At 42.1% G+C, this 7,739-nt stretch overlaps 1 pseudogene across 1 annotated transcript; it reads left to right on the top strand.

The window, feature by feature from the left end:
* Positions 1 to 3,821: 3,821 nt before the first annotated feature.
* LOC122679517 lies at positions 3,822 to 5,911 on the top strand (annotated as a pseudogene). Its single transcript, XR_006336425.1, has one exon. The product of XR_006336425.1 is annotated as a stress-induced-phosphoprotein 1-like (transcript).
* Positions 5,912 to 7,739: the final 1,828 nt, after the last annotated feature.

Here is a 7,739-nt window from a genome sequence, read left to right as displayed (position 1 = left end):
TTGCTTCTGCCATGCAGAATAAGAGATATTCTAGACCCTAAGGTAACAAATGTCAGGCCATTGCACTCTCTGAGGCAAACATGGTTATCATAACAAGCAGCAGGACTGGCACAATAAACCCATTTGACTCACAATGTTGCTACGGTCAATTGAACATGAATTTCCTGGAAGAAAATCAGAAATCAAAATGAAAATTGAGTTCTGGGACAAAAGTCTGTCTTGAGCTACTATAATAAATAGAGTTGGTCCTCTCTTGATTCCCAGGCCTGAAATAGCTCATAGACAAGATGAATAAAAGAAGGCAAGAGGGACTTCAAAATGAACCTTGCAACACAGCCTTTATATATACCTTGTGAAATTGGTCCTAACCATAATCAAAGGGTCCTAAAGCTATTTACCAGAGTAAGTCTTTAAAGGAATGGAAATGCTGAATGTTTCAAGGGCTATCAGGCACTGTCTCAGAGCTAATTCCTGGGAACTCAAAACAATACTGAGCTTATTTTCAGTGTAGCTTTTCTTTTAAGGTGTAGACTTTCAGAACTCTTGGCACTTGCCAGGCTCTTCATGGACCTTGAATTTCAACTTTAGTCTCAGAAGTCTGTGAACGGATTGAAGATGTTTCCAACCTCTTAAGCTTTCAGGATCAAGGAGGAAATTGTTCCCTCCCCAAAGCCAGAATTACCTTTGGGATGTTTTTGTTTTGTTTCCTCCATAGACTTCATAGCTCTTCCATACTATTCAAAGGATTTTTAAAAATATATATATATATACATCTTCTGTAGTTCTTTTTATACATAGTGTTGTCTGAAAGACTTATTCTGCCTTAACACAAAACAAAATCTCATATATATATATAACTATGTTGGGATGAAAACCTTAAAGGATTTGGAGAAAAGACGGAGAAGAGGTATTTTTTTCTCAGTTTTGTTTTATGAAATATGAAGACCACAAAGCAAGGTAAATATAAAAAGAAATATTTAAAGAAATTGGAGTTTATAGAGTGCCTTCTTGAATTTCTCATTCTTAATTTCCTGTGAAATTTTTAAGTGAATATAATAAGTTTAAGTTTTCCTCTAACTTTTATTTCCTCCTTTTATTTTTGTCCCATTTGCTATGACATAATTTGTATTTCCACACACAGCAAACTAGCTCTAATTCACAAAGAAATATAGCCTGAATTATAATTAAATAATTTTCATGTAAATAATATGAAGAAAGCCCCCACATTGTTCAGAGACCTGACTAATTTATCTGTAGGATGATGAAATAGCAAATGTTGCTGTAAGGAGCTGGTAAGAAAATTCTGGATGGTAACCCTGGGATCTAATTTCCCTGAAATTTGAAATGATTTAGCTTTTAATATTTTTCTCCTGTCCAGGATAGCTCAGAAGCCTCTAGGAATGTCTGATCAGTTATGTAGGTTTAATTTTCATTGTGATGACCCTGTGCTACCAGGTCTTCTGAGCAAGGATTTGGAGTCAGATTTCTAATGACTTCTTTGTAATTTCTGTGATGCCACTAGAAATATGTTGATCTTTTGGACCAAGAAACTCAATACCTGAATGACAGTGATTTCATGGGGTAAGCACTGTTTTCCTGAGCTGTTAAAAAAACAGTGTCTGCTATGTCACACTGTACTTTCTTTTGAAACAGGATAAAAGAATTTGGATGACAGATCCCAATGAAAAATTAATTCCATCAGTATTTGAAATATTAATCAGGATATCTCTATAGATTAAAAAATGTGATCAGAATGCAAAAAGTATATATCGCAGTTGGTACACAAGTTGTTTATATTTAATTTATCTTTTTCCTCCTATTGAAGCTTACAGAGAATTGAGAATATAAACATGGAAGAGGAAGAACACAGAAAGAGGGACTTTTTATCATTCCTAATTGATCAGCTAAATATTTATATGAAGTTATCAAACAACTGAGTCTGACCAGCATAACGATTTCTGAAAACAGCTTTTCTAGGAACTTGATTCTTTTACAGAAAATTAATAACATGGGAAAATTGTATTTTAATACTGAAGGTTTAAAATGTAATAACCTGATTAATCAGATATCTTTTATTTATTTTTGTATTGATATCTTGACTTTTAATGCTTAAAATTCACTTAGAAGGTGCAGGGTTCTCAGAAACTGGTATATATGTATTTTTAATCATCTATAAAGGTAATCTGGATTGAATGTGCATACTGATGTCTGTTGAAAATTATATATTTGGGGATAAAATTCAACCTAAAGAATACTTTTTTTTTTTACTGCAGAAAAACTAAAAATTACAAGTCATTGATGTCATAAACATAAATTGTTTTCTCAAATTCATAACTTTTTTCCAAATTATACTCAGCTTACACTTGATGTTTGAATTCTGCCAGAAGACAAAGGCCAGTATAAAATATAATATTTTAAGCAACATACCCTATTGCAGAAAATATAGAATTTCTGAAACAAGGGAACCACAAGAAAGGGTGAACTTTAGCAATGCAATTACCTTGATGCCTCAGGCATGTAATAACATAGCAGTCAGGGCTTTATGTGTATCATTTTAAACATACAGATTAGTGTGCAATGTCACCCTGAGAAAACTCCTTCATAAGGGAAGTTCAAAACCTACTGTCTAGAAAAACGCAATCTCTGGTGTGGGAGAGCTGATTCTCTAAAGTATACTTCACTGCTAAGACTGAAAGAGAGAATTCAGAAGTCTTCCTTCAAGTGCAGTTCGTATAGTAACCCTAATTTACACTCCTTATTCAACCTTTAGATTCCCCCAAATAACACTTTGTGTGTTCAGTGGTTCATTCGTTTCTGAATCTTGTACCACCAGGCTCCTGTGTCCATGAATTCTCCAGGTAAGAATATTGGAGTAGATTGCCATTGCCTCCTCCAGGGGATCTTCCTGACCCAGGGATCGAACTCATGTCTTCAACATTGCAGACAGATTCTTTACCATCTGAGCCATGAGAGAAGCCTGAAGCCCATTCAGCCTTTCAGTTCTGTTCAGTTGCTCAGTCGTGTCCGACTCTTTGCAACCCCATGAACCGCAGCACACCAGGCCTCTCTGTCCATCACCAACGCCCAGAGTTTACCCAAACCCATGTCCATTGAGTCGGTGATGCCATCCAACCATTTCATCCTCTGTCGTCCCCTTCTCCTCCTGCCCTCAATCTTTCCTAGCCTCAGGGTCTTCTCAAATGAGTCAGCTCTTCGCATCAGGTGGCCAAAGTACTGGAGTTTCAGCTTCAACATCAGTCCTTCCAATGAACACTCAGGACTGATCTCCTTTAGGTTGGACTGGTTGGATCTCCTTGCAGTCCAAGAGACTCTAAGGAGTCTTCTCTAACACCACAGTTCAAAAGCATCAACTCTTCTGCGCTCAGCTTTCTTTTTTTTCAGCTTTCTTTATAGTCCAACTCTCACGTCCATACATGACTTCAGCCTTTAAATTCCACCAAAATAACAGCTTGACCACATGCTAATACTGTTCACATAATACTGTTATGTATTTAGTGTTTTGGTTTCTCCAGTAGTCATGTATGGATGTGAGAGTTGGACCATAAAAAAAGCTGAATGCCAAAGAACTGATACTTTTGAACTGTGGTATTGGAGAAGACTCTTGAGAGTCCCTTGGACTGCAAGGAGATCAAGCCACTCAATCCTAAAGGAAATCAGTCCTGAATATTCATTGGAATGACTGATGCTGAAGCTGAAACTTTAATACTTTGGCCCTTGATGTGAAGAACTGACTCATTGGAAAAGAATCTGAGGCTGGGAAAGATTGAAGGCTGGAGGAGAAGGGAATGACAGAGGATGGGTTGGGAACGCGGAGCCGACGGAGTCTATTCAACGGGGTTCCGGACCGGGCTATGGAGCAGGTAAATGAGCTCAAAGAGAAGGGCAACAAAGCCCTGAGTGCTGGCAACATTGACGATGCGTTACAGTGCTACTCTGAAGCCATTAAGTTAGACCCCCAGAACCATGTGCTCTACAGCAATCGCTCAGCGGCCTATGCCAAGAAAGGAGACTACCAGAAGGCTTATGAGGACGGCTGCAAAACCGTTGACCTAAAGCCTGACTGGGGCAAGGGCTATTCACGAAAAGCAGCGGCTCTTGAATTCTTAAACCGGTTCGAAGAAGCCAAGCAGACCTATGAGGAGGGTTTAAAACATGAAGCAAACAATCCTCAGCTCAAAGAAGGTTTACAGAATATGGAGGCCCGGTTGGCAGAAAGGAAATTCATGAACCCTTTCAACATGCCTAATCTGTACCAGAAGTTGGAGAGTGATCCCAGGACAAAGACTCTGCTCGCAGATCCTACCTACCGGGAACTGATCGAGCAGCTGCGGAACAAGCCGTCTGACCTGGGCACGAAACTGCAAGATCCCTGGATCATGACTACTCTTAGCGTCCTGCTTGGAGTTGATCTGGGCAGTATGGATGAAGAGGAGGAAGTTGCAACACCTCCACCACCACCTCCTCCCAAAAAGGAGACAAAACCAGAGCCGATGGAAGAAGACCTTCCAGAGAATAAAAAGCAGGCGCTGAAAGAAAAAGAGCTGGGGAATGAAGCCTATAAGAAGAAGGACTTTGACACAGCCTTAAAGCACTACGACAGAGCCAAGGACCTGGATCCCACCAACATGACTTACATAACCAACCAAGCAGCTGTGTACTTTGAAAAGGGTGACTATGGTCAATGCCGGGAGCTTTGTGAGAAGGCCATTGAAGTGGGGCGAGAAAACCGAGAAGACTACTGACAGATTGCCAAAGCTTATGCACGAATTGGCAACTCTTATTTCAAAGAAGAAAAGTACAAGGATGCCATCCATTTCTACAACAAGTCTCTGGCAGAGCACCGAACTCCAGATGTGCTCAAGAAATGCCAACAGGCAGAGAAAATCCTGAAGGAGCAAGAACGGCTGGCCTACATAAACCCTGACCTGGCCTTGGAGGAGAAGAACAAAGGCAATGAGTGTTTCCAGAAAGGGGACTACCCGCAGGCCATGAAGCACTACACGGAAGCCATCAAACGGAACCCCAAAGATGCCAAGTTGTATAGCAACCGGGCCGCCTGCTACACCAAGCTCCTGGAGTTCCAGCTGGCGCTCAAGGACTGTGAGGAGTGCATCCAGCTGGAGCCAACCTTCATCAAGGGTTATACGCGGAAGGCAGCCGCCCTGGAGGCGATGAAGGACTACACGAAAGCCATGGACGTCTACCAGAAGGCACTCGACCTGGACTCCAGCTGCAAGGAGGCGGCAGATGGTTACCAGCGCTGCGTGATGGCCCAGTACAACCGTCACGACAGCCCCGAGGACGTGAAGCGGCGGGCCATGGCCGACCCGGAGGTGCAGCAGATAATGAGTGACCCGGCCATGCGGCTCATCCTGGAACAGATGCAGAAGGACCCGCAGGCGCTCAGCGAACACTTAAAGAATCCTGTGATAGCACAGAAGATCCAGAAGCTGATGGATGTGGGTCTGATAGCCATCCGGTGATGACTTGCTCATCATCCCCTTCCCTTCGCCCTCACATGGAAAGAGGAGCTGGGACCGCGGCACGCAGCACGGAGCAGAAGGAAGAGAGGGGAGACAAGCGAACAGCGTATCTATATATTTATACAGACCTACATGGAAGATTCAGAGACTTATACTCGCGTACTCGTGCGGCTGCTGCCTCTGGGCCCTCCCAGCACACGCATGGTCCTTCCCCTGCCCCCAGTCGCTGTCTCAGCTGCTCTCCCATAGTTGGTTATTTTTTATTTGGGGCAGTGGGCTTGTATGGGGAGGGGAGGGTGTTCTTCCCAACCTCAGGTCCCAACTGTCTTCATTCACATTGTTAATTCCACGTCCTCTTCTCCAATAAAACAAGCCAGTCAGGCGTGGTTATAAAAAAAAAAAAAAAAGGGAATGACAGAGGATGAGATGATTGGATGACATCACCTACTCGATGGACATGAGTTTGAGCAAGCTCTGGGAGTTGGTGATGGACAGGGAAGCCTAGCATGCTGCAGTCCATGGGGTTGCAAAGAGTCAGATGTGACTGAGCAACTGAACTTAACTGAAGTATTTTGTGAAGAAATGCTCAAAATATGGATAAATTCTACATTCAGTCATAAAACACTATCAATTTAAAAGCTTTATTCATAAGATAAATGATCTGTATATTTTATGGCCTAAAACTAATTTTTTAAGTGATTAAAGCCATAATGATTTAGAAGCCAACAAAGGACTCTTCAAACCTTAAAGCAGAAGTTTAGGAATTAAGATATCTGAGTTATCATTCTGATTTGTTCATTAACTTTCAGCAAGACATTATCCAAGGTAAGTAATTTAATCCTTTTCAGTCTCAATTTTCTCATTTGTAGAATGAAAGCATTGAACATGAATATTTCTTGGGTCCTTTACACATCAATTAATGTATTTGAGGTACAGATCATTGAAGAATTTGAAAATTCCCCATATCCTGGGGAATTAAGACAGTGTTGAATAGTGTTGCATTTCTGGAGTGGACCAGGGCTCTGGGACTGACAACATGCCTACTTACACCTTTGTCAGCAGGAGTAAAAACTGAGCCCATTCCTTTGCTGGTAGGTGTCTACAGAAGTCTCAGCTTCATCATTGAGGGTGCAGGCAAAGCACACAGCCTCCAAGAGCATGTCCTCCTCTCCCAGTAGGAATCAAGTTGACAGGCATACTGGAACTGACAGTGTGATACCTCTGGAGCATCTACACTCTCATCAGGGGAGTAGAGACATCCCCAGCTACCACTCCTGTCCTTGGCTCACACTCAGCCTTTCCACCACCACCACCTACTTTGAAATGGCAGAAACCAACTTGGTTCTGCTTGATTCTGCTGTCTTCAGAAGCTGCTGTCTTAAGAAGCTCCAGATGGGGGACGTCAGTCATCCTCAGTCTCTGATGGCCTCTTTTCTTTCCCCCTGGCCCACCTCTAAACCTTCCTACGCCCTCTGGATCTCACCTTCCATCAGCACATCTCCCTGCATTCTTAGCCTCTTTTCTAAATGCTCCTGTCATGTAGGAAAACCTGCTTCTCCCCTGAGGATCTTACGTTACCTCCTTCAACCCTCTCAAGTGGAGGCTGTGTTTCCTTCTGCCTTGGATATCATGCTGGAAACTGTGGCAGGGGGTCGACTTGCTTTTCTTACTTCTTAGTTTCAAGCTATTCTCCTTCCCTTCCTTCTAAAGGTTCCTCAAGCTTTGAATTTCACAAATCAAATAATTATTGTATAACTTTTTGGTTTGTTTTTTATTTCCATTCATTTTTATTGGTTCTAGACCCTAGCTCCCGCCATGGGCTTTCTCCTGCTTTAATTCTTAGCAATTTCAGGATACTTGTACTAATCTCTCCCACACTCTGGCCTCTCCACTGCTTGATCTCCTTTCCGCCGTGACTTTGTATATCCACTTTTCTCAGACACTGTCATGGCCACACCCAAAATCTTGTCATTACCAATAACAATAGAACAAAATGGCAGCCTCTGCTCAAATCGTAACCTATAAGGACATAAATAAAGGACAATCAGCTGCCCTGTTCAACAACAGACAGGGCTATATGTCCTGAGACACTGAGAATTCAGACTGGCCCAATCTACTCCCCCTGTTGAAACATAAAAGGGGAAGCCACAGGGTGTCTCCTGTTCTTGAAAGAGAACCAAAGAAAGATGTGCATTAAGCCTTGTACCATTTACACCTGTGCTATTCTAACATTAA

This window comes from Cervus elaphus, chromosome 21 (genome assembly GCF_910594005.1).
Source record: "Cervus elaphus chromosome 21, mCerEla1.1, whole genome shotgun sequence".
Taxonomy (NCBI): Eukaryota; Metazoa; Chordata; class Mammalia; order Artiodactyla; family Cervidae; genus Cervus; species Cervus elaphus.
This window is presented reverse-complemented; position numbering and strand designations above follow the sequence as displayed.